This window comes from Bidens hawaiensis, unplaced genomic scaffold (genome assembly GCF_021521415.1).
Source record: "Bidens hawaiensis isolate Kalapana, Puna unplaced genomic scaffold, B.hawaiensis_p1.1 tig00017249_1, whole genome shotgun sequence".
In the NCBI taxonomy this organism is placed as follows: domain Eukaryota; kingdom Viridiplantae; phylum Streptophyta; class Magnoliopsida; order Asterales; family Asteraceae; genus Bidens; species Bidens hawaiensis.
The window spans coordinates 297,392-305,353 of NW_027492613.1; the positions used below are offsets into that span (position 1 = coordinate 297,392).

At 31.9% G+C, this 7,962-nt stretch overlaps 2 pseudogenes; one reads left to right on the plus strand and one right to left on the minus strand.

Annotated features, from left to right (window-relative positions):
- The first annotated feature begins 1,549 nt into the window (after positions 1–1,549).
- On the plus strand, positions 1,550–5,212 carry LOC143553493 (cysteine--tRNA ligase 2, cytoplasmic-like; annotated as a pseudogene).
- A 1,682-nt stretch (positions 5,213–6,894) lies between these two features.
- LOC143553483 (zinc finger protein GIS3 pseudogene) lies at positions 6,895–7,611 on the minus strand (annotated as a pseudogene).
- Between the last annotated feature and the right edge of the window lie 351 nt (positions 7,612–7,962).

The window sequence follows — 7,962 nt, forward strand, 5'->3', positions numbered from 1 at the left end:
TGAGAGAAATTACATATGAGATTAATGAATACAAGTCCAAAAGATGTAAAACTTAAAATACACAAGGCCCGACTAAACAAGTTATATTTGAGGGCTCAAGCTCATAAAAGCTCAGCTCAAAAAATGATAAAAACTGAACCAAATATATAGATTTTTATTTTTTAATTTTAAGTATATAAAAAAAATTAATATATATGTTATTCGAATATTTTAGCATAAATGTATAATAATCAATTAGTTATTAACTAACAAAACGTTCTAAGCCCAACTTTATAGTTTTGGGCCAACTTTTTTTTTCGGCCCAAATTTTTTGTATCGGAAAACCAATAACGAACGGTTTTCAAAATTACAAAAACCGAAGTACCGGTTTTTTGTTCGGTTTTAGGCAAACAGACGAATCAAACCATACCGTGCACACCCCTAATTCTTGCTATTTAGTTTCTATACTCTTAACTAACCAATTCGTAATATACATCTTTAAGGTATTTGAAACATTTGGGCTATTAAGTTAAATACGCGCGAAACTTCACTGATGTAGATGGCAAGGTAAGATGCTCAAAGCTTATGAAATCAATACTGATTTTACTATAATATCAACCATCAAAACAAAAGAACAGTGCTGCACCAAATGCTATGAATATGCAATATGCTTTAGGTAGACTTGCTTCACTTTTAATATGATTGTAAGTTATTCGCATGCAGATTATTAAACGAGCAACCACAAGATTCGCCTTCAAACGAGTTAACGAACAGCCACGGGTTTCAGATCATATGGATCAAATAAAGAATATGATACAAAAGGTGCCATATATATATATATATAATATAGGGTAAGGTTAAAATGAAAACCCATTTTAGTTGTGAAAACCCGCAAAAACCCTATGTAACATCGTTTTTTTTTTGTTACATGTAATATATGTTGTAACATTTAAAACAAAACATCGAAACATCGAAAGAAAATGTTTTGCTATTTTTTAACATTTTTTACTAATTTTTATATATGCTTTCAAGAGAGAGAAAAAGTTATATTTATATTTATATTTTTTATTCACTTTAATTGTGGACCACAAGATTTAAACATTAATTAAAAACATGTGGTTGAGAATGAGTTTCTAAAGTTTTCACAACTCAAGTGGGTTTTCATTTTATACTTATATATATATATATATATAGAGAGAGAGAGAGGATTAGTATCATTTGAGAACTCTTAAATTATTTAAGAACTTGAAGGAACTCTTAATAATTAATGTTTTTTATAAAAAATTTTGTATGTTAATATTATTTAAGTGTAGTTTTATCACTTTTGACATCTATATTTACGATTACAATTATAAAAATTAGTTTTTTTTACGCATATCTATGTTTTTTTTACACTTATGTAAATTTTTATCACATAAATTTACACATGTGTAACTTGTGATTTATATATGTAATCAAATTTTTTTTTTATAAATATGATAAAACAAGTCTAAAATAATGTTAATATATATATATATATTGTATTTAAAAAAGATTGATGATAGTATAATGCATAATTCACACTTATTTTCCCAATTATGGGCGGTTATCGGGACAAAAGTTTGAAGATAATGGAGCCAGTGGGAGGATTGTTATCGATTCAAAAGAACGAAATCCGGATGATTTTTCCCTGAGTTGTTGTTGTTTTGTTTTTTTAACGGACAAACAATCAACATCAAACGAACGGAGTTTTTTGTTCATGTTCGTGCATTTAGAAAACGAGTGTGGTTGTATACCTTTATGGTCGTTTGCTAATGGTGTTACTAAACAGTTCACGAACGTAAATGAATGACCATAGCTGAATATAGATTAACGGGCATGACTAAGTCAACACCAATTAAAACTAAACATGAACATAAATATGTCAGGCCTAGAATTTTATTAAAAGTAGACTAAATTGTAATGCTTTAGAAAACTCTGTAAATAAATTAACTTAAATTCATGTAAACTAACAAAACTACAAAAGATAAACGCACGTAAATGAACGGATGTAAACAAACATTGACGAACATAAATGAATGAATGAGACATATGCTCATCTTCTTTTGCTTAACTAAATGAATAGAAAAATTTTGTTCTTGCTCATTCGCTTGTTAAATAAACAAACTTCGTGCCGAACACCCACGAACGGTTCACTGAATGTTCGGTTCATTTATTATGAAATATTTTAAAATATATTTTTCAGGCTGCGAAGCTAGGGGAGATCAACTGGGCCCACTCGTGGCACATTGAATTCAGTGCAATGAGCGCGCTTATTTAACCAAAACATTTGATATACATGGTGGCGGGATGGACTTAATATTTCCACATCATGAAAATGAAATAGCTCAAAGTTGTGTTGCATGCCCAAACAGCAATATAAGTTACCGGATGCATAACGGTTTTGTAACCGTAAATAATAAAAAAAAATGTCAAAATCAGTTGGAAAGTTTTTCACTATCCGTGAAGTCACAAAACTTATCACCCGCTTGCGTTAAGGCATTTTTAATGGGCACACATTATCGTCACTCGTTAATTAATTAATAGCCAGATTGAGATTTCATCAGAGGCTATTTTGTTACATATATCAGGTACAAGTAAGCAACAATATAGCATTTTAAGTTTTTAACTGTTTAGATACTTTTGAAGTGTTGACTTTTTGTTTGACTGGTAGACCTTGGAAGACTGTGGCAGTTTTTATATCTCAATTTCAAGAGGAAATTAAAATAAGTGGAAATAAATATTCGGCTACTGGTGATGCACAAAAATGCAGGGCCGTCTGGGATGGGGAGGCAGGGAGGTCGACCGATTAGGCCCCATCATCCCGAAGGCCCGATTTTTTTTTTAAAATTATATATTTATATCTTAAAAAATTGCTAGTAAACCTATTGACTCGTTTTTTATATATTGATATATTTAAAAAAATTGTATTAGGCCCAAGTTATCATCTTTATATCCAAATTATCATCGTATCATTTATTTTTTATATATGAGCTTTCGAATTTATATTTTACTTAAGACCCGAATTTATATTTGCTTGGCCCAAAAATTTGTAGCGATTTTCGGAGACGGCCCTGCAAAAATGTATCAAGAGTCTTAGAAACCATTTTGAAGAAAAAATGTGTGATGATTTACATACACCTATTATATTAAATGCTGCTCTTCAAAATGCTTTATTATTGATAAACAAAATTCTTAGCATGCTTTGAGGTCAGTAATCAGTATATTGAGTTGACCCAAAAGTCAACTTTAAAGGTGGTGAAATGGGCCGGGCTGGTATCGGGTCATAATGCTATCTTTTGGTGTGGGCTCACCTTATTTTTTATGATGAATAGTTGGTCTGTTAAATATGATTGCAAAAGCCATTTAAACATAATAATCGTATTTGTTGAATAAATGATTTTAGGACATTTTTATATCATTAGCAATACAATTTGAGCTCAATAACCACTTTTACCAAGAAGGTGTTCGGCCCGCCCGTTTGACTCATTTTCTTTTTAAGTTTTTGTTTTTGTTTTCATTTGACTCGTTCACAAACGAGTCAATGAACAAAAACGAGCACAAAGGGGGTTTGGTCGTGTTTGTGTCCATTAAGAAAATAAGCATGTTTATGCTCGTTATGTTTGTGAGTTAATAGTATAAACAAATGGTTCGCAAGCATAAATGAACACGGATGAAAATAAAGAAAGAATATAACCAAACATAGCTGGATGAGTATTAACGAACATAGCTGAGGAAACACCAATTAAAAGTAGACGTGAACATCTATATATACCTTAAATTGTAATGTGTAATATTTTAATTTCATAAAACGACTCATTTTACTTTAACCGGACAAACGATCAAACAAAAACAGCGGAATTTTCTTGTTCGTGCCAGATAAGAAAATGAGCATGTTTATAGTCATTTATGTTTGCACATTAATAGTATAAACGAATGGTTCGCGAGCATAAACGAACATGAATGAAAATAAATAATGAACATAACCAAACATAGCTGGATGAATATTAACGAACATAGCTGAGGAAACACCAATTACAAAGAGACGTGAACATCTATATATTGCCCTCATATTGTATTTTGTGTAATATTTTAATTTCATAAAATTATACCAAATTATATTAAGGACCTAAAGCATTTAAATAAATATATAAGCAGTCAATCTTAGACAAACTTGAATGAATGAACATAAATGAATGTAACCTAACGAACATAAACAAACGTTCACAAACATAAATAAACAAACAAGACATATGCTCATATGTTTATTCGTTTATTAAATAAACCAACTTCCCGTCATGCGATATATTCTAATTACTTTTTCTGATTTGCACAAAAAGCTTCAAAAACCACAGAGGTTATCAAACATCGAGTCTCTTAGCGAGTTAGAGAAAGAAGTGAGAGACATCTTGGATGTGCTCCAGCTGCTTTCGTGCTCAACTTATACCATGGTTATCTCCATAAATTTCCTCTTTAGCAAAAGTTATAAATTTTGAAACTTGGTGCATGTTATACTATACAAGTTTTAAAACAACTAAAGAGAAAGCATCAAAGCGAGCCAAACTAACCAAAGAAGATATACAACAACGTATAGGCGAACGAGCATTAGCTAGAAAGAACAAAGATTTTGAATTAGTTGATCACACTAGAAGTAAGTTGACTTCAAAAGGGATTGCTTATTTGCTTTGATGGATGTTAGCAATGACACCATTTCGCGCCCACGTGTACCAATCGATGGTTAACCGTAGGCCCCACACAACACATCATATGTTGAGGTGCAACTCTATTTTAAGCTTCTGTATTGTTTTTAGTATACAAACACAAGTGGAATATTAAGATATTTATTAGTTTATGGAACTAGATTTTTGATATGTTCTCAAGGGTTTCTTGTGTAGGAAGGAAAGTAGTGGAGTATAAACATGCATGAGAAAAAGTCAAAAAGTCTTTTATCTAAAGCAAATGTAAAGATGTCAACATTTGAAAATATATATGAAATGATGAAAACCATATATCTTTTGGGTGACAACACTTGATTTATGGCAGCCATAGTTGGATCCTAGGTTAAACCATTCACATTATTAATTCTAAAACGATTAAAGGTGAATAATATCCGCTTCAGGTTTTGTTAATTTGATTAAAAGACTCCTGTATTTATTTATACGCGTTTTTAATTGTTAAACACCTGGTATTTTCATCAAGAAGTGTCTTTTTCTTGCGTGGTTAATTAGACTTAACGTTTATACCGACTACAACCTACCAAAGGAAACATATGTGATGTGCTATATAATTTTTCCTCATAAATCTCTGATTATTTGATTTTGTTTGATGGGTCGGGCACATCAATCTTCAAATGAATAGTCTTTTTCACGGATGATCTGTATTGTTATTAAACAAATGAAACACGACATATCATGTTTCAGAATAACATAAGCACGAGGATGAGCGGTCTTGTTGATAGAGATTTTTATCCATACGTTTCTAAGAGTTGAAAGTACAACACTAGAACTTCTTTTGTCCAACGAAAACTATGATATTGACCTTTTCAAATATATCTACCAAAAGTTAAATAAATTATTTATTTGTGTAGAAGGATATTAGTTAAGAAATAGTGAAATACTTAAATTTTATTCAAATCATAAGTTATGTTAAATTATTTCTTTATAGATTGTTGAGCAACTAATGAGATATCATCATATGTGTCATTATATAAATTGTTTAAATTCGCGTCATAAAAAAAGAGAAAAAATACCGAATTCTATGTAAGTATATTTAAAATGTAGGTGGTTTATACTTTATACCTTTTTCTTCCCCTTATTTTAATACCCGTATAACGAAAACAAGTTAAAAGGTTGAGAAACAACGTGAACGCGACATATTAGCAAAAAGTGTTACTCTTTTATATAGATTATAGATAGGTGTTTTATTGTCTTAAAGTCGTATGAAAGATATAAATTCATAACCATTTGAACATTCAAAGGCGTGATAGGATTTTACGCGTTTAAACTTTAAACGCTTCTAACAAATTCTTATTTTTCGAATTCAACTTTAACTGTTTTTATATTTAATCATCATAAAAGCGAACTGCCCGGCACTAACAGGATTTTACAGGTTTTCATATTTTACAAAAGAGCATCATTAAAAACCACATTTTTTATATAAAGCTTTGTTGGATCCACATTTGACTTATCCTTTTTTCTTAGATGATCTCAACTTTTGCCTCACAAAATTATGTGCTTTATTATACCAAGCCACCAAGGTTAGAAATATGTGTATTGCACATACTAAATAAATGTTTTTTAGAAAATATTTATTTAAAATACACATTATATATTTTCTAAAACATTTAATAAAAAATTAAAGAATATGACGTAGTGTGTGATCATATTATTTAGTAGGTTAAAGAAATTTATTTAATGATAGACAGCACGTGACATTCAATATTTAATAGGAGAGAGAGAAAAAACCAAATTTTAAACGGTCTACAAAGCTAATAATGTACCCCATTATTATCGTTTATTATTTAGTATAGAATATTAATTTAAATTATACATGATTAACCGTATAAACATTTGGAATTACATTAATAGATTTTTAACACGTAAAAAGAAAAAAGTGAACTCTAGATTAATAAAAGAGAGATCTAATTTCAAGTAAATAAATAAATAAATCATAATTTACAAGATCCAAGTGGGTGAAAATTCGACAACGGCTTCTCCAAGCCGAGTTTACAGTGAAGCCAAAAAGACGTGATCAGTTGTCTTTCGGATACTAAACTAAAATCTTAAACACTGGAACCAAGCTGGCTGAGCTGGAGGTGCAAATCATAACCAGTTATCTGAATCGAAACCGAAACAGTAAATCAAACTGAACCGAAACCAGTTATTAACCAGTTCACTAGTCCTTATTAACCCATGGCTAGGCTAAAGGCTCAAATGCAAATCAAGCCCAAATGTATCATCAAAGGTGGGCCCACCATCACCCCTAGAAAACCTACTCAATGAAGGCACATCTTCATGATATGGCCTTATATTATTGGTCAACGAAGACTGATCCCCTACACTGCTGGTGTAGGATAACGACCCTGGTCCTCTCCGAACCGACGGTGACGATGAACCCGACGGCAAAACACATCCATGCGGCGCGTGGAACCCAGGAGCCGCGCGTGGAACGTAAGCCCACGTCGGGGAGGCCACGGCCGACGACGGGATTACCATCGGGCCGGTGTGCGTAAGGAGGTGAGGCGGCGGGGCGAAGGCGGAGACTATAGGGTTTCGGATATACGAAATGGCAGCGTTTCGAGTTGCTTGCATTTGTGCGCGCTTTAGTTGTTGACGCTCCTTTTTATGCGCGTTTTGATGACCACCTAAAGCTTGGGAGTTTGCGAACTCCCTGCAACAGTATTGACACTCGTATTTTCTACTGTCGGCGGTTGGGAAACAACCGCTAGAGTCGGGTGACTCGGAAGGTGTTTTGGTGGAGTCAACTTCTTGATCTTGATCATCCTCGTATACTTTGAAACCAAAGATCTTTAAATTTTTTGTTGTGTTGTTGTTTGTGTTCTTGGCTTGATAGTGATCAATTTCCGCCATATTATTATACATATTATGTAAATGAATAATAATAATAATATGTGAATGATCTATAAGTGTGTATATATAGATAGAAACTAGAAAGACAGATTGATGTTTAAGGAGAGAAAGAACATGAGTTGTGTGTACTAGGGGAGATCTTGCATGGATGGTGGTATTTATAATGTTTTTTTTAGAAGAGAGAGAGAGATAGTTGCGGACATACCAAAGAACAGAAGAAAAAGTGTGTAAATTTAGGAAAAGAAACTAAAGACATAACATGGACCCACATTAGATACACTTGTCTATTGGAAATCCACTTCCTCAATGTGTTCATATATATATATAAAAAATAAAATTAGATTTTAATAATCATAACTATCTGTTATTGCCCGAT